The sequence below is a fragment of the Leuresthes tenuis genome, unplaced genomic scaffold (genome assembly GCF_036924035.1).
Source record: "Leuresthes tenuis unplaced genomic scaffold, fLeuTen1.0.hap1 SCAF_22, whole genome shotgun sequence".
Lineage (NCBI taxonomy): Eukaryota > Metazoa > Chordata > Actinopteri > Atheriniformes > Atherinopsidae > Leuresthes > Leuresthes tenuis.
Window position 1 is genome coordinate 27124336 of NW_027325376.1, and position 18866 is coordinate 27143201.

Below are 18866 nucleotides of genomic sequence, written 5' to 3' on the forward strand. Positions count from 1 at the left end.
AGGCCATACGCCCCTTTTGAGGAGTTCTGCATGATTTGGGATTTTATCTATAAAATGAATTCCTTCACTCAAACTATGTTAAAACGGCTTTTACCTTAATATTTATCAATGTCTAGATAGATTTAAAAAAAAAAAAAACGTTGTAATTTGCAGTAAAAGAAAGAGCAGATCAAAAGTTTTAGGAATCCGAGAATAAGCTTATTTTCATGAGTTCTGCACGATTTGGGATTTTATGTATAAAATTAATTCCTTCACTCAAACCAAGTGAAAACTGCTTTGTCCTACATATTTATCAATGCCTAGATCAATTTCAACAAAGAATAACGTTGTATTTTACAGTATAGGAAACAGCAACACTGGAGGATCAGGAATCCGAGAAAAAGCTTGCTTTCATGAGTTCTGCACGATTTCGGATTTTCCTGTAAATTAATTGCTTTGCTCAAACCAAGTTAAAATTGCTTTGTCCTTCATAATTATCCATGTCTAAAAATTTATCAAGCATAAAGTTCCTCATATTACCCTGAATGAGAAAGAAGCATCCCTTTGGTTGAGCAATACGTTCCTTTTGAGGAGTGCAGGATTCCGATTTTGCTATAAAATTCATTCCTTCACTCAAACCAAGTAGAAACTGCTTTGAACTTCATATTTATCAATGTCTAGATCAATTTCAACTTCTTCTACTGCAAAATACAATGTTGTTCTTTGTTGAAGTCGATCTAGACATTCATAAATATGAAGGTAAAATCAGTTTTCACTCGGTTTGAGTGAAGGAATTCATTTTATAGTAAAATCCCAAATCGTGCAGAACTCATGAAAATAAGCTTATTCTCGGATTCCTAAAACTTTTGATCTGCTCTTTCTTTTACTGCAAATTACAACGTTGTTTTTTTTTTTAAATCTATCTAGACATTGATAAATATTAAGGTAATAGCCGTTTTAACATAGTTTGAGTGAAGGAATTCATTTTATAGATAAAATCCCAAATCATGCAGAACTCCTCAAAAGGGGTGTATGGCCTTATCACAAGTGTGGTTCTTTCTCATTCAGGGTAATATGAAGAAGTTTATGCTTGAAATATATGTAGAAATGGGTACATATGAAGGACAAATCAGTTTTTAAACCGCTTTTTAAAAACTTTAGTCAGAAATTTACACCTTGAAGCTGAACCATCTCCGCTCCCTGTTTTGATAATGTATGGTTGGGCATTCGCACCTTTTTTTACCCATTTTTCAGGAATTATGGGAGGACATTCACACCTTCTTGCAGCCGAATACCTCCTTTCCCGCTTGTGATCATGTGCGGTTTGATATTCGAAAATTTTCTTTCATGTTTTAAAGCAATTATTGATGGACATGCAGACCTTCTTGCAGCTGAACCCCTCTGCTCCCGCTTTTGATGGTGTATAGTCGGGCTTTCGATTCTTTTCTTCCCGGTTTTTACAAATTATGGTTGGACATTCAGACCTTCTTGCAGCCGAACACCTCCTCTCCCTCTTTTGATCATACATTGTCTGGCATTCGCACTTTGTCTTACCCGCTTTTTACAAACTTTAGTCGGACATTCACACCTTCTTGCAGCTGCACCTACTCCGCTCCCTGTTTTGATCATGTATGGTCTGGCAATACTACCTTTTCTTACCCGTGTGTGAGTAATTATGAATGGACATTCACACCTACTTGCAGCCGAACACCAACTCTCCCGCTTTTGATGATGTATGGACCGGCATTCTTACCTTTTCTAACACATTTTTCAGCAATTATGGTCGGAGATTCACACCTACTTACAGCCGAACAACTCCGCTACCGCATTTGATGTTGTAAAGTTTGGACTTCTCACCCTTTCTCATCAGCTTTTTGCAAATTATGATCTGACATTCACACGTACTTGCAGTCGAACAGCTCTGCTCCCGCTTTTTATTATGTTTGGTTAGATATTCAAACCATTTCTTAACTGCTTTTTACAAACTTTGGTCGGACAATCACACCTTCTTGCAGCCGAACACCTCCACTCCCTCTTTTGATGGTGTATATTCGGGCATACGAACCTTTTCTTACTCGCTTTTTACAAACCATGGTCGGACTTTCACACCTCTTAGCTGAACAACTCCTCTCCGTCTTTTGATTGTGTACAGTCGGGTATTTTAACCTTTTCTTACCCGCTTTTTACCAACTATGGTTGGACATTCAGACCTTGCAGCCGAAAACCTCCGCTCCCACTTTTGATCATACATTGTCGGGCATTCGCACCTTGTCTTACCCGCTTTTTAAAAACTTTAGTCAGAAATTTACACTTTGCAGCTGAACCACCTCCGCTCCCTGTTTTGATCATGTATGGTCTGGCAATACAACCTTTTCTTACCCGTTTGTGAGTAATTATGGCTGGACATTCACACCTACTTGCAGCCAAACACAAATTCTCCCGCTTTTGATGATGTATGGTCCGGCATTCTAGTCTTTTCTAACACATTTATCAGCAATTATGGTCGGAGATTCACACCTACTCACAGCCGAACACTTCCGCTCCCGCATTTGATGGTGTATAGTCGGGCATTCTAACCCTTTCTCATCAGCTTTTTACAAATTATGATCTGACATTCACACGTACTTGCAGTCGAACAGCTCTGCTCCCGCTTTTGATTATGTGTGGTTGGATATTCAAACCTTTTCTTAACTGCTTTTTACAAACTTTGGTCGGACGTTCACACCTTCTTGCAGCCGAACACCTCCGCTCCCTCTTTTGATCATACATTGTCGGGCATTCGCACCTTTTCTTACCCGCTTTTTACAAACCACGGTCGGACTTTCACACCTTCTTGTAGCCGAACACATCCACTCCTGCTTTTGATGATGTATGGTTGGGCATTCGCACCTATTTTTTACCCATTTTTCAGGAATTATGGGTGGACATTCACACCTTTTTGCAGCTGAACACCTCCTCTCCCACTTATGATCATTTGCGGTTTGATTTTCGAAAATTTTCTTTCATGTTTTCTAGCAATTATTGATGGACATTTAGACCTTCTTGCAGCTGAACACCTCAGCTCCTGCTTTTGATCATACATTGTCAGGCATTCGCACCTTGTCTTACCCGCTTTTTACAAACTTTAGTCGAACATTCACACCTTTTTGCAGCCGAACACCACCTCTCCCGCTTTTGATGATGTATGGTCCGGCATTCTTACCTTTTCTAACACATTTTTCAGCAATTATGCTCAGACATTCACACCTGCTTTTGATAAATTTATGGATTGGCATTCGCTCCTTTTTTTACCCATTTTTTAGGAATTATGGAAGGACATTCACACCTTCTTGCAGCCGAACACTTCCTCTCCCGCTCATGATCATGTGCGGTTTGATATTCGAAAATTATCTTTCATGTTTTAAAGCAATTATTGATGGACATTCACACCTTCTTGCAGCTGAACCACCTCCGCTCCCTGTTTTGATCATGAATGGTCTGGCAATACTACCTTTTCTTACCCGTTTGTGAGTAATTATGGCTGGACATTCACACCTACTTGCAGCCGAACACCACCTCTCTCGCTTTTTGAGAGGCATTCTTACCTTTTCTAACACATTTTTCAGCAATTATGGTCGGAGATTCACACCTACTCACAGCCGAACAACCCCGCTCCCGCATTTGATGGTGTACAGTCGGGCATTCTCACCCTTTCTCATCAGCTTTTTGCAAATTATGATCTGACATTCACACCTACTTGCAGTTGAACAGCTCTGCTCCCGCTATTGATTATGTTTGGTTGGATATTCGAACCTTTTTTTTACCCATTTTTCAGGAATTATGGGTGGACATTCACAACTTCTTGCAGCTGAACACCTCCGCTCCTGCTTTTGATCATACATTGTCAGGCATTCGCACCTTGTCTTACCCGCTTTTTACAAACTTTAGTCGAACATTCACACCTTTTTGCAGCCGAACACCACCTCTCCCGCTTTTGATGATGTATGGTCCGGCATTCTTACCTTTTCTAACACATTTTTCAGCAATTATGCTCAGACATTCACACCTGCTTTTGATAAATTTATGGATTGGCATTCGCTCCTTTTTTTACCCATTTTTTAGGAATTATGGAAGGACATTCACACCTTCTTGCAGCCGAACACTTCCTCTCCCGCTTATGATCATGTGCGGTTTGATATTCGAAAATTATCTTTCATGTTTTAAAGCAATTATTGATGGACATTCACACCTTCTTGCAGCTGAACCACCTCCGCTCCCTGTTTTGATCATGAATGGTCTGGCAATACTACCTTTTCTTACCCGTTTGTGAGTAATTATGGCTGGACATTCACACCTACTTGCAGCCGAACACCACCTCTCTCGCTTTTTGAGAGGCATTCTTACCTTTTCTAACACATTTTTCAGCAATTATGGTCGGAGATTCACACCTACTCACAGCCGAAACACTCCGCTCCCGCATTTGATGGTGTATAGTCGGGCATTCTCACCCTTTCTCATCAGCTTTTTGCAAAATATGATATGACATTCACACCTACTTGCAGTCGACCAGCTCTGCTCCCGCTTTTGATTATGTTTGGTTGGACATTCGAACCTTTTCTTAACTGCTTTTTACAAACTTTGGTCGGACATTCACACCTACTTGCAGTCGAACAGCTCTGCTCCCGCTTTTGATGTTTGGTTGGATATTCGAACCTTTCCTTAATACACCTTTTCTTAGCCGAACACATCCGCTCCCGTTATTGATTGTGTACAGTCGGGTATTTTAACCTTTTCTTACCCGCTTTTTACCAACTATGGTCGGACATTCAAACCTTCTTGTAGCCGAACACATCCACTCCTGCTTTTGATGATGTGTGGTTGGGCATTCAAACCTACTTGTTTCCCACTTTTCATTAATTATGGGTGGACATTCACACCTTGTCGCATCCAAACACCTCCGCTCCCTGTTTTGATCATGTATGGTTGGACATTCGCACCTTTTCTCACCGGCTTTTTGCAAACTATGGTCGGCTATTCACAGATTCCTCTCCACCATACTTGTATGGTGGGATATTCACACCCACTTGCATCCGAAGACCTCCGCCCCCACTTTTGTTAATATTTAGTCGGTCATTCGCACCTTACCCGCTTTTGGCAAACTATGACCTTCTTGCAGCCAAACACCTCTGATCTCGCTTTTGATGATGTAAGGTTGGGCATTCAGACCTTGCTTCACCTGCTTTTCACCAAATATTGTCGGACATTCACACCTTCTTGCAGCCGAACACTTCCGCTCCACCTTTTAGTGTTCTATCACACCTTTTTTTTCACCGCATTTTATAGATTATGGTTTGAAATTCTCACCCACTCTCATCCGAAGACCTCTCCTCCCGCTTTTGTTAATATATTTGAACTTTAGTCGGACATTCACACCTTCTTGCAGCTGAACCACCTCCGCTCCCTGTTTTGATCATGTATGGTCTGGCAATGCTACCTTTTCTTACCCGTTTGTGAGTAATTATGGCTGGACATTCACACCTTTTTGCAGCCGAACACCACCTCTCCCGCTTTTGATGATGTATGGTCCGGCATTCTTACCTTTTCTAACACATTTTTCAGCAATTATGGTCGGACATTCACACCTTCTTGCAGCCGAACACTTCCGCTCCACCTTTTAGTGTTCTATCACACCTTTTTTTTCACCGCATTTTATAGATTATTGTTGGAAATTCTCATACACTCTCGTCCGAAGACCTTTCCTCCTGCTTTTGTTAATATATTTGAACTTTAGTCGGACATTCACACCTTCTTGCAGCTGAACCACCTCCGCTCCCTGTTTTGATCATGTATGGTCTGGCAATACAACCTTTTCTTACCCGTTTGTGAGTAATTATGGCTGGACATTCACACCTACTTGCAGCCGAACACCACCTCTCTCGCTTTTGATGATGTATGGACCGGCATTCTTACCTTTTCTAACACATTTTTCAGCAATTATGGTCGGAGATTCACACCTACTCACAGCCGAAAAACTCCGCTCCCGCATTTGATGGTGTATAGTCGGGCATTCTCACCCTTTCTCATCAGCTTTTTGCAAATTATGATCTGACATTCACACCTACTTGCAGTTGAACAGCTCTGCTCCCGCTTTTGATTATGTTTGGTTGGATATTCGAACCTTTTCTTAACTACTTTTTACAAACTTTGGTCGGACATTCACACCTTCTTGTAGCCGAACACATCCACTCCTGCTTTTGATGATGTATGGTTGGGCATTCGCACCTTTTTTTACCCATTTTTCAGGATTTATGTGTTGACATTCAAACCTTCTTGCAGCTGAACACCTCCTCTCCCAGTTATGATCATTTGCGGTTTGATTTTCGAAAATTTTCTTTCATGTTTTCTAGCAATTATTGATGGACATTTAGACCTTCTTGCAGCTGAACACCTCCGCTCCTGCTTTTGATCATACATTGTCAGGCATTCGCACCTTGTCTTACCCGCTTTTTACAAACTTTAGTCGAACATTCACACCTTTTTGCAGCCGAACACCACCTCTCCCGCTTTTGATGATGTATGCTCCGGCATTCTTACCTTTTCTAACACATTTTTCAGCAATTATGGTCGGACATTCACACCTTCTTGCAGCCGAACACTTCCGCTCCACCTTTTAGTGTTCTATCACACCTTTTTTTTCACCGCATTTTATAGATTATTGTTGGAAATTCTCATACACTCTCATCCGAAGACCTCTCCTCCTGCTTTTGTTAATATATTTGAACTTTAGTTTGACATTCACACCTTCTTGCAGCTGAATCACCTCCGCTCCCTGTTTTGATCATGTATGGTCTGGCAATGCTACCTTTTCTTACCCGTTTGTGAGTAATTATGGCTGGACATTCACACCTACTTGCAGCCGAACACCACCTCTCTCGCTTTTGATGATGTATGAACCGGCATTCTTACCTTTTCTAACACATTTTTCAGCAATTATGGTCGGACAATCACACCTACTCAGAGCCGAACACCTCCGCTCCCGCATTTGATGGTGTATAGTCGGGCATTCTCACCTTTTCTCATCAGCTTTTTGCAAATTATGATCTGACATTCACACCTGCTTTTGATAATGTATGGTTTGTCATTCGCACCTTTTTTTACCCATTTTTCAGGAATTATGGGAGGACATTCACACCTTCTTGCAGCCGAACACCTCCTCTCCCGCTTATGATCATGTGCGGTTTGATATTCGAAAATTTTCGTTCATATTTTCTAACAATTATTGATGGACATTCAGACCTTCTTGCAGCTGAACACCTCCGCTCCCGCTTTTGATGGTGTATAGTCGGGCTTTCCAGCCTTTTCTTCTCCGGTTTTTACAAATTGTGGTTGGACATTCAGACCTTCTTGCAGCCGAAAACCTCCGCTCCCTCTTTTGATCATACATCGTCGGGCATTCACACCTTTTCTTACCCGCTTTTTACAAACTTGCACCTTCTTACAGCGGAACACCTCCGCTCCCTCTTTTGATGGTGTATGTTCGGGCATTCAAACCTTTTCTTACCCACTTTTTACAAACTATGGTCGGATATTCAAACCTTCTTGTAGCCGAACACATCCACTCCTGCTTTTGAAGATGTATGGTTGGGCATTCAAACCTACTTGTTGCCCGCTTTTTACTATGGTCGGCCATTCACAGCTTCCTCTCCACCATACTTGTATGGTGGGATGTTCACACCCACTTGCATCCACTTTTGTTGATATTTAGTCGGTCATTCGCACCTTACCCGCTTTTGGCAAACTATGGCCTTCTTGCAGCCAAACACCTCTGATCTCGCTTTTGATGATGTAAGGTTGGGCATTCAGACCTTGCTTCACCTGCTTTTCACCAAATATAGTCGGACATTCACACCTTCTTGCAGCCGAACACTTCCGCTCCACCTTTTAGTGTTCTATGGGGCATTCACACCTTTTTTTTCACCGCATTTTATAGATTATGGTTGGAAATTCTCACCCACTCTCATCCAAAGACCTCTCCTCCATCTTTTGTTAATATACAGTCAGGCATTCGAACCTTTTCTTACCCGCTTTTTACAAATTATGGTCGGACATTCACACCTACTTGCAGCCGAATATTTCCGCTCCACCTTTTAGTGATGTATGGTTGGCATTTGCACCTTTTCTTACCCTCTTTTTATACTGATTGCTGAAGATTAAGTTGTTCTTTCTCAAACTACAACATTTTTTTTATTGTTGAAACTTGATTTGAAGTGGATAAATAAAGAAGGAATAGAAGGAATTAATTTTTTAGCAAAATCTGTACTTCGTCATATGTCGAGAGATGCTTATTGCTGAAGAAGTTCTTTCTCATTCTACAAAGTACAACGTTGTTTATCGTTGAAACTTGATTAGACATGAATAAATATGAAGGACAAAGCAGTCTTAACTTGGTTTAAGTTAAGGAATTCGTTTTATAGGAGAATCCGAATTCGTGCATAACTCGTAAAATAGAGTTTATTTTCGGATTCCTGAAGAATGAGTCTGGTTCTTTCTCATAATACAAAGTTTGCTGTTTATTGTTGAAACTTCATCAGAAGTGAAGAAATAAATGAATGCCTATCAACAAATGTGGGATCTAAACTCTAGTGCTTCCTCTGAAATAATTTCCTTTCTCAATTCAGAAATTTGTGTGTGTAAGTCACAACACCCGTGACACCAAAACGGCTTTCTTTTCTCTCTTTTCTCTACACTCTACACTGTGAGCACACACACCAAATCAGAAAGGCTTTTTTCTCTCTTTTCTACATTATGGACTGTGGGGACACAAAACCGCTCTCTCTTTTTTTTTTTGATTGTGTGCCAGGGCGTTGTCTCACGTATTAGATTATGCTTAAGATACGAATGGGTTTATCAGTCACATCAGAATCCATACATACTGATCCTCCTGTAATAAAATGGTCGGATCTTATCAAACACACTTTGTTTCTTGTGACAATCAAGTCAGCGAAACAGCGTATACACGTCAAGACCCTGAATCAAGTTTGCCACAAGAACTCATAAGTTTGGCAGTATTGCTCTGCCGTCAGCAATCATATACCCATTTTATTTTCGTGAGACATGTGCAGGCACCTGTTCATCTACTGTTCTATCACTATGAATTAGTTTATCTATTATCAATAAGGCTACTTCTACAACTACTATCAAAGTATGTCCGGACTTCTTATGTTGTCAGTTGCTATATATGAATAAGTGGGTAGCTACTGACAAGCATTAAGCATGTCACACAGCCCAAACATATAACATTTCAGGACACACCACAAAGTTAACAACCACAGTGAAGCGTGTCAAAGCCCAAACATGTAACATTCAACAGGACACTTACAAAACACATTCAAATCAAACAGTCAGACAACATACAAGAACATATACCCCAGCCGGCATTGCTCCCTGCCTATTTTCCTAGAGCTCACTATGTGTGCTTACACCTTTATTCACAAACTCTTCAACTTATACTCTTTTACCGAAGCTGCTAAAGCTCGATTGGCCAAATACCCTTAGATCCTATTTCGGTGAATTTGACATCTGCCTTACATGTAACAGATTAGCGGTTTAGCAGTTTTAATTTAGTTTGAGTGAAGGAATTCATTTTATAGCAAAATCCGAAATCGTGAAGAACTCATGAAAGAAAGCTTATTCTCGGATTCCTGAAACTTTAGATTTGCTCTTTCTTTTACTGCAAAGTACAACGTTGGTTTTTTTGTTTAAATCTTTCTAGACATGGTAAATATGAAGGACAAAGCAGTTTTAACATAGTTTGAGTGAAGGAATTCATTTTATAGATAAAATCCCAAGAGTCTGCTGAGAAAAGAGAGTGAATGCGAAGTAGACTTTAACATGGCTCTGGGAGCGAGCAGAGTGTGGGCTAAGCGGGAGAATTGCTTGAAAGAAACGTGACACCGAATGAGCGGTCAGAACAAAGCCTCAATACGGTGTTCTTGTGGTGTTTTTGTTGCTGCCTTGTCTTTTGCACAGAGTAAAAGACAAGGCAGCCATCGAATAGGGCCCGATTGTTCCGACTTGGTCAGCTGAGGAGCAAGGGGGGGGAGCAAGCGTCTCAACCGAGCAAAGCTCACCATGATGAGGCTATGCCAACTAGCCTGATGCCCTGCTCCCGCAGTGACGGATAATCGTACTCTGGTTTCTCTTCATAACGTACAAGTCTTGCGCCTTTTACTAAAGATTTCTGTGGAGAGTAGCACTAATGAGTTGTTTCTATTTTTGGCAGGCTTTACCTTTGCGGGCGAATTCCTTTCTGTCTGTGCAAAAGAAATCTTGTTACTGTGCAGAGTGACTTCTCTGAGTAGAGTCGCCTTACTTGTTGCGACTGTGCCGATGTTCGAAGCTGGAGTGCAAAGTTGTTGCTTGAATGGTGCTCGCTGGAGCGTGCGGGAGTGCAAAGTTATACCATTTAAAAGGGCTGAAGAGTGCTCAGTGCAGCGGGTGGGCGGAGATGCAAAGTGACACTCTGGCCACCTCGAAAACCGATGTTACATCCACTCCCAGGGGCAGCCCAAGCTCTGCCGCAAGTGCGGTGAGCATGGGCACTTGGTTGAGGCTTGTACCAAGGTGATATGTGGGAAGTGCAGAGAAATTGGGCACACTTTTGGAGAGTGTCCAAATGGCAGGAAATGTAATCTCTGTGGAGAATTAAATCACCTCTTCAGAGATTGCCCTAAATCTTTTGCCAACAAATTAAAGACGGTAAAGCCACAGTCAAGCCAACAAAGAGAAGGACCAGAGGTGGCAGTTGGTGAACAAAGTGAAGAGGTTGACCCAATAAATTCAAACTTCCCGCCAAAAGCTTGGATTGGAAGTGAGGAGCAAAAAGGGGAGGAGCCTGTAGAGGCCTCACCACTCAGTGCTGAAGTCTGTGAGAATTCACAGGCAGAGGGTGGAGCTACGCTAAATGAGGAGGAAGAGCAGACAGGTGAGTCTAGTGAAGATACTCACCTCCCCGAAGGTCAACAGCCGAAGAGGACGGCATCTGAGTTGTCCTCTGATTCCCCAGTGGTATCAAAAAAGAGGGGAAGGGTCAGGTCCCTTTCAGAAAGTTCTTCAGTGGAAGAACCTAGACTCACTAAATGAGGTCTCCTTTTTATCTTTAGCTCTGCAATCAACCCCCAGGGACTCAAAGTTAAATGCAACATTACGTCAGAGAAAAGGAAATATAGATCACCCTACTCACTTTTCACCTAAAGAAATGAAGGAAGAACTAGTTTCCCAAGTAATAACCTGAGTGTGTAATTTGTTTTGATAACTTAGAAAAACGAAAATGACATACCTACTTTCCTTTATCCTTTTAATGGTTCTCACCTTCTCAACACTAAATGTGAGAAGTGTGAAATCAAAGACAAGAGCCCAGAGTATTTTATCCTTCTTAGACTCCATAAAATCAGATGTGTTTTTAATACATTAATGTGGACTACCTTTTTAAAAAAACCCATAGACAATGGGAGGAAATGTGGCCCCATTTATCGATATGGAGTGGCTCAAATAAAAATAAAAATGATGGTGTGGCCATTCTAATTAAAAATCCGCATGTTCTGGTGAAAGGTAGCACAGTGGTGAGAGACGGACGGGCACTTTTAGCACACTTGAATTTTATGGGGCAAGACTTTAACCTCTTAAATATTTATGGTTTCAATGGAAAAAATGACAGGTATGACCTTTTAGAAGATACACAGCTTTATATGCTAGGGCAAGTACCTTTAGTTGTAGGAGGGGATTTTAACTGTATCTTGAGCAGGAAAGATAGAAAAAGAGCAGGGGGAGATTTTAAAGTGGATAAGACTTCGATTTTACTTCAGGGCATATGCAGGGATTTTAAGCTTACTGACTGTTTTAAAACCATGCATCCCAGAGAGGAGGGCTTCACCTGGTTTAGTCATGATGGCACCAGAGCCTCTCGCATTGATTATTTCTTTACTAGAGATTGCCCACCCACTGATGTTAGATTCTTTTCAGACCACCTTATGCTCTCCTGCACCCTTTCACCCCCTTCTGGTGTGACGGTAAGAAGTGGTCTGTGGAAACACAACTGTTCCCTGTTGGAGGATGAAATCATAGTCAGTCAGTACAAGGAATGTTATAAAGAGTGGCAGACCCTTCAAGACCTCTACGAAACACATGCACAATGGTGGGAAATGGTGAAGGAAACGACCCAGACTTTTTTTAAACAGCAAGGTAAATGTAAAAAAAGGAAAGAGAATAGATGTATGATGGGACTATAGAAACGCTTACAGCGCTACTTTAAACTAAATCAGTGTGGCATAGACTTTAATGAAGAAATCAAAGATGTCAAAAAGGAAATGTCAGTTTTAGCAGAAATAAAGAGTAAAGGAATTTTTGCAAGAAGCAGGGAGCAGGAAATTGAGGAAGGTGAAAAATGCACACGGTACTTTTTTAAGAAAGTTATAAATAAAAAGGAGTGTATTCAAAATCTAAAAAGAGAAGATGGGTTTTTAACAAAATCCACACAAGAGATGATTGAAACTGTACATACCTTTTATAGTAACATGTAGAAAGAGAAACCAGTGCACTTGAAAACATCGGCAGAAATTTTAAAATTCGTTGACAAAACCGTAAAAGAGAATGCACACTTGACACAGGATTTTACTGCTTTAGAGTTAAAAAAATGCCTAACAGGTTTTAAGAGAAGTCGAGCTCCGGGTTTAGACGGGCTTCCTGCAGAATTCTATCTGACCTTTTGGGACCTTTTTTCATCAGACATTTTAGATGTTTTTAAAGATTTTGAAAAACTCGACCGACTGCCTGACAGATTTAGAGTGGGAATAGTGACTCTACTTTATAAAAAAAATTATAAGACTGACCTAAAGAATTGGAGGCCCATCACACTTTTAAACTTTGACTGTAAACTTTTTAGCAAGGTTTTAGCGACATGGATGTCCTTTGTTTTAGAGGAGGTAATTCACCCAGACCGGGCTTGTGCCATCTCAGGGAGACAACTCACCAACAGCCTCGTACTGATTCGAGACATCATTGATTACGCTAGAAACAGAAACACCCGGCTTGTCATCTTAAATTTAGACTTTGAAAAAGCTTTTGATCGGGTCTCGCATCAATATCTCTTTCAGGTGTTGCAAAAGGTGGGTTTCCCCCAAAGACTGACGACATGTGTGGGATTACTGTACCAAGATATAAGCAGTAGGTTCGTCATAAATGGTCACCTGACTGATGCAGTGAAAGTGAAGTGCGGTGTTCGGCAAGGATGCCCATTATCTGCTCTCTTGTATGTGTGTTGCATCGAGCCTTTAGCACAGATCTTGAGATTAAAGGAGTTGTAATCCCAGGCAGTGCAGGCTTGGTAGCTAAATGTGTCCTATACATGGATGACATTAACATATTGTGTACAGATATTTTATCTATAAATAGAACTTTCGATGTCACTGACTGGTACGCCAAGGGATCAGGGCCAAAAATAAACAAAGAAAAGACACAAACCAAATTTTACGGATCATGGACAGAATCAGAGGTGACTGGACTCCCCCTGACAATTGCCCACAGAGACCAAAAAATACTAGGGATCAAATTTGATACAGAAGGAAAAGGAAAAACAAATTGGCCAGATATTGTGGGGAAAATAAGGAAACGACTAGGGTTTTGGGGACTCAGAGGACTTACAAGAAGGCAAGATTTTAATTATCAAAACAGTTATTTTACCTCTGCTGTTGCTTGCCAGTTCTGTCTTTATGCTGTCACGGGTGTTGTGACTTACACACACACATTTCTGAATTGAGAAAGGAAATTATTTTAGAGGAAGCACTAGAGTTTAGATCCCACATTTGTTGATAGGCATTCATTTATTTCTTCACTTCTGATGAAGTTTCAACTCCAAATGGGAAAGGTTGAGGAGGGAAGTACTGAAGAAGCCAAAAGTGAAAGGAGGGAAAGCAGTACCAGATCTGTATTGTTTTTAGGAAGTCTCTTTACCTCTGTCCAATTAAAGTGTGCAATTAACCCATCCAAAAACCCAGCGGCAGCTGCAATGGCAAGATTCTGGATGGGGGCCTACTTGAGAAGACTACGACTTTTACCATCAGACCTGAAAGTACCTGTGTCTTTTAATCTAACAGAAAGTTATGCTTTTATAAAGACATTTTTAAACCATCTTTGGTCTCTGTTGTGCAGGAGCGGGCCCCAGTGAGTCCAGTGCGTGGGCTCACTATTGGCGAGCCCTCAACAGTTTGGCGCATTGTGAACCTTTCAGCTCTTCCGAACAGACTTTGGGATTTGTCATGGATGGTGGCTCACGAGATTCTGCCAGACAGATATGTCATGCACTCCAGGGGTATATCGGCGACGGCCACCTGCCCCCGTCCAGGTTGTGGCGCGCCTGAGACGGTGAGGCATCTCTTCTGGGAGTGCAGTGCTGCTGTGGACTTGTGGGCAACAGCCGACTCCTTAAATTTCCCGTACTTACCAGCAAAAGAGGTCCTGTCAGCACAACTGGTGCTTTATGGGGTGAGTCAAAATCAGAATCTCAGGAAAGAGGAATTTGTCAAACAGTGGCTCATCCTGGCCGCCATCAAAGACGCCATATGGACCTCAAGAAACTTGCTGGTAAGAAGGCACAAACAGATTCCCCCGTGGCTGTGATCCAGATGGCAGTAGCAACAGCCCAAGAGGCTGCAGCTGGAGGCGGCAGGCCAAGGACACAGCCACAAAGAAGCATCGCCTCTGTGCTCGCTCGGACGAAGGAGTCACACGAAAAAAAGGTCCAAGCAGCAGCAGTGCTCCCTGGATCGTGCAGGAGTGCAAAGTTATATCATTTAAAAGTGCAGCGGGTGGGCGGAGGTGCAAAGTGACACTCTGGCCACCTATAGCCATAAAAAGAACACCGCTACAAGTGCGCATTGTGCCAGGAAGGGCCCTCGGACGTGAACCAGTGGACAGTTATCGCTTCTCGGCCTTTTGGCTAAGCACTGAGCACTCTTCAGCCCTTTTAAATGGTATAACTTTGCACTCCCGCACGCTCCAGCGAGCACCATTCAAGCAACAACTTTGCACTCAAGCTTCGAACATCGGCACAGTCGCAGCAAGTAAGGCAACTCTACTCAGAGAAGTCACTCTGCACAGTAACAAGAGTTCTTTTGCACAGACAGAAAGGGCTTCACCTGAAAAGGTAAAGCCTGTCAAAAATAGAAACAACTCATTAGTGCTGCTCTCCACGGAAGTCTTTAGTAAAAGGCGAAAGACTTGTACGTTATGAAGAGAAACCAGAGTACGATTATCCGTCACTGCGGGAGCAGGGCATCAGGCTAGTTGGCATAGCCACCTTCATACTGGCATAGCAAATTGAGACACTTGCTCCCCCCCTTGCTCCTCAGCTGACCAAGTCGGAACAATCGGGCCCTATTTGATGGCTGCCTTGTCTTTTACTCTGTGCAAAAGACAAGGCAGCAACAAAAACACCACGGGAACACCGTATTGAGGCTTTGTTCTGACTGCTCATTCGGTGTCACGTTTCTTTCAAGCAATTCTCCCGGTTAGCCCACACTTGGCTCGCTCCCAGAGCCGTGTTAAAGTCTACTTCGAATTCACTCTCTTTTCTCAGCAGACTCTTTGGATTTTATCTATAAAATGAATTCCTTCACACAAACTATGTTAAAACTGCTTTGTCCTTCATATTTACCATGTCTAGAAAGATTTAAACAAAAAAAAACAACGTTGTACTTTGCAGTAAAAGAAAGAGCAAATCTAAAGTTTCAGGAATCCGAGAATAAGCTTACTTTCATGAGTTCTTCACGATTTCGGATTTTGCTATAAAATGAATTCCTTCACTCAAATTAAATTAAAACTGCTAAACCGCTAATCTGTTACATGTAAGGCAGATGTCAAATTCACCAAAGTAGGATCTAAGGGTATTTGGCCAATCGAGCTTTAGCAGCTTCGGTAAAAGAGTATAAGTTGAAGAGTTTGTGAATAAAGGTGTAAGCACACATAGTGAGCTCTAGGAAAATAGGCAGGGAGCAATGCCGGCTGGGGTATATGTTCTTGTATGTTGTCTGACTGTTTGATTTGAATGTGTTGTGTAAGTGTCCTGTTGAATGTTACATGTTTGGGCTTTGACACGCTTCACTGTGGTTGTTAACTGTGTGGTGTGTCCTGAAATGTTATATGTTTGGGCTGTGTGACATGCTTAATGCTTGTCAGTAGCTACCCACTTATTCATATATAGCAACTGACAACATAAGAAGTCCGGACATACTTTGATAGTAGTTGTAGAAGTATCCTTATTGATAATAGATAAACTAATTCACAGTGATAGAACAGTATATGAACAGGTGCCTGCCTGTTCTATAAATAGAACTTTCGATGTCACTGACTGGTACGCCAAGGGATCATGGCCAAAAATAAACAAAGAAAAGACACAAACCAAATTTTACGGATCATGGACAGAATCAGAGGTGACTGGACTCCCCCTGACAATTGCCCACAGAGACCAAAAAATACTAGGGATCAAATTTGATACAGAAGGAAAAGGAAAAACAAATTGGCCAGATATTGTGGGGAAAATAAGGAAACGACTAGGGTTTTGGGGACTCAGAGGACTGACAAGAAGGCAAGATTTTAATTATCAAAACAGTTATTTTACCTCTGCTGTTGCTTGCCAGTTCTGTCTTTATGCTGTCACGGGTGTTGTGACTTACACACACACATTTCTGAATTGAGAAAGGAAATTATTTTAGAGGAAGCACTAGAGTTTAGATCCCACATTTGTTGATAGGCATTCATTTATTTCTTCACTTCTGATGAAGTTTCAACTCCAAATGGGAAAGGTTGAGGAGGGAAGTACTGAAGAAGCCAAAAGTGAAAGGAGGGAAAGCAGTACCAGATCTGTATTGTTTTTAGGAAGTCTCTTTACCTCTGTCCAATTAAAGTGTGCAATTAACCCATCCAAAAACCCAGCGGCAGCTGCAATGGCAAGATTCTGGATGGGGGCCTACTTGAGAAGACTACGACTTTTACCATCAGACCTGAAAGTACCTGTGTCTTTTAATCTAACAGAAAGTTATGCTTTTATAAAGACATTTTAGGATTCGCAACTTCAACCATCGGGAGAAGGAGCCCTGTTGTGGGCTCAAACTAGAACACTCTAGAGTTGTTGGATTAAAAGGACTTAAATCACCTCCCGTGCGTTTGCTCCACTCAAGCGGTGTACACATTGTTGAGCGAAGTAAGTAGCCTCCACGAGGCATGGATGGGGCGGGTGTTACAGGGGTCGGTGACCCCCCCCCTACTGCTCCCGCGCCACTCAAATCTGGGTACAGAGAGTATGGCGGGGCAAAAACACCAGAAACAGGGGGCGCATGTTCCAGCGCTGGGACAGGTTCATCTGCCCTCCGGGCTCGTGGGGTTGTTTCATTGTCTTCAGGACGGACAACAGCACATATTGTGCCTTTTTCCTTTCTCCCTTTCTCTTCCCCTAATTTCCTCTTATGAGCTTCAGCCAACCACACTTTTGCAGTAGTGGTTTTGGGTCCGTCCTGTTTTCGACCTTTATTTTTATCTTTATCTTTTAATTTGTTCACCAGCATTTGGCACTGAGGGACTGACAATTTTCCCAAAAAAACATATTTTCTTTTCCAGTGATTTAGGTATTGACATGAACCGGGGCGTTCCTGTTCCATAAATTTACGATCCCCCTCCCCGTCCATTGTACCATTCACATTTCCCATTTTATTAATATATTTATCCTTAATGAACGTCCGAGTTTGTCTACTTCAACAGTCAGTAACCTTTGTTGACACCGTTAGGTTCCCAGTTACTCTGCTGCTTCAAGAAAACTCCGTTCCAATCACTCGTTCCTTTCTCTCATACACACACTCAAACCGGCTCCTACACACACACACACTCAAAAAAGCGAGTTGCACCCTCTCCCGCGCACACTCAAACCAGCACCTCTCACCCTTTCACGTGCACACTCAAAACAGCGCAATTGCACAATACAAATACTAACACACTTAAACACACAAAACACATTAAAAAACAAATACTATAGACTTACAAACACCGGGTACCCATTAGGTAGGGACTTTAACCCTCCTTTTCCTTAGGTAGGGACTTTAACCCTCCTTTTCCTTAGGTAGGGACTTTAACCCTCCTTTTCCCACAAGGTAGGGACTCGAACCCCCCCCCTTTTTTTTTTTTCTCTCTAAAAAAAATAGAAAAAAAAAAAACACAAAATACAATAGACATACAGACAATAGGTACCCTTAGGCAGGGACTCTAGCCCCCCTTACTTTTACTTTTGGCAGGGACTTTCAACCCTCCTTCCTTTTTGTAACTTTACTTTTGGCAGGGACTTTCAACCCTCCTTCCTTTTTCTAACTCAGTTGCAACATTCAATATCAAAATATATTACTTACAATTCAGCTGTTCCTTTTTTTTCTTGGTCTCATCCACTGTCCGTTGTAAAACTGCGCTTGGATGCCGTCATTTGTGAGGAGTTCTCCCGGAAAGGGCCTTCTCTGGCGAACGGAGAATTTTAGCCCCGTGCGTCTTTCCTCCGACCTAGTCGGGCTGTGCACAGTCTACAGAGTTTCGGCCCTCCCGGTAGAAACCCTCGTACAAAATGTTGGATCCGGCTCGAAGGACCAAAATGTTAGAAAAATTAACTAACAGACAACGGTATGAAACCAAGAAATCCCTCAGAGGCCTCAGAATTTTACTTGCAAGGGGAGAACAACACACGAACCTTCTCTCTGCAGATTCACAAGAGTTCTCCAACGAGTGGTTGCCTCCCTTGCTCTTTTATTAGGTGACACATATACACATACATACAATCCTCTATGTGCCCAGGTCTGGTTTATCTCCTGAGTTTGGAGGCA

General features: G+C 42.0%; 2 non-coding genes across 2 annotated transcripts; one reads left to right on the top strand and one right to left on the bottom strand.

Moving 5' to 3' along the window:
- Positions 1-10144: 10144 nt before the first annotated feature.
- LOC140282414 (U5 spliceosomal RNA) lies at positions 10145-10258 on the top strand. Its single transcript, XR_011909851.1, has one exon. It is a non-coding gene; the product is annotated as a U5 spliceosomal RNA (small nuclear RNA).
- Positions 10259-15143: 4885 nt separating this feature from the next.
- LOC140282469 (U5 spliceosomal RNA) lies at positions 15144-15260 on the bottom strand. Its single transcript, XR_011909899.1, has one exon. It is a non-coding gene; the product is annotated as a U5 spliceosomal RNA (small nuclear RNA).
- Positions 15261-18866: the final 3606 nt, after the last annotated feature.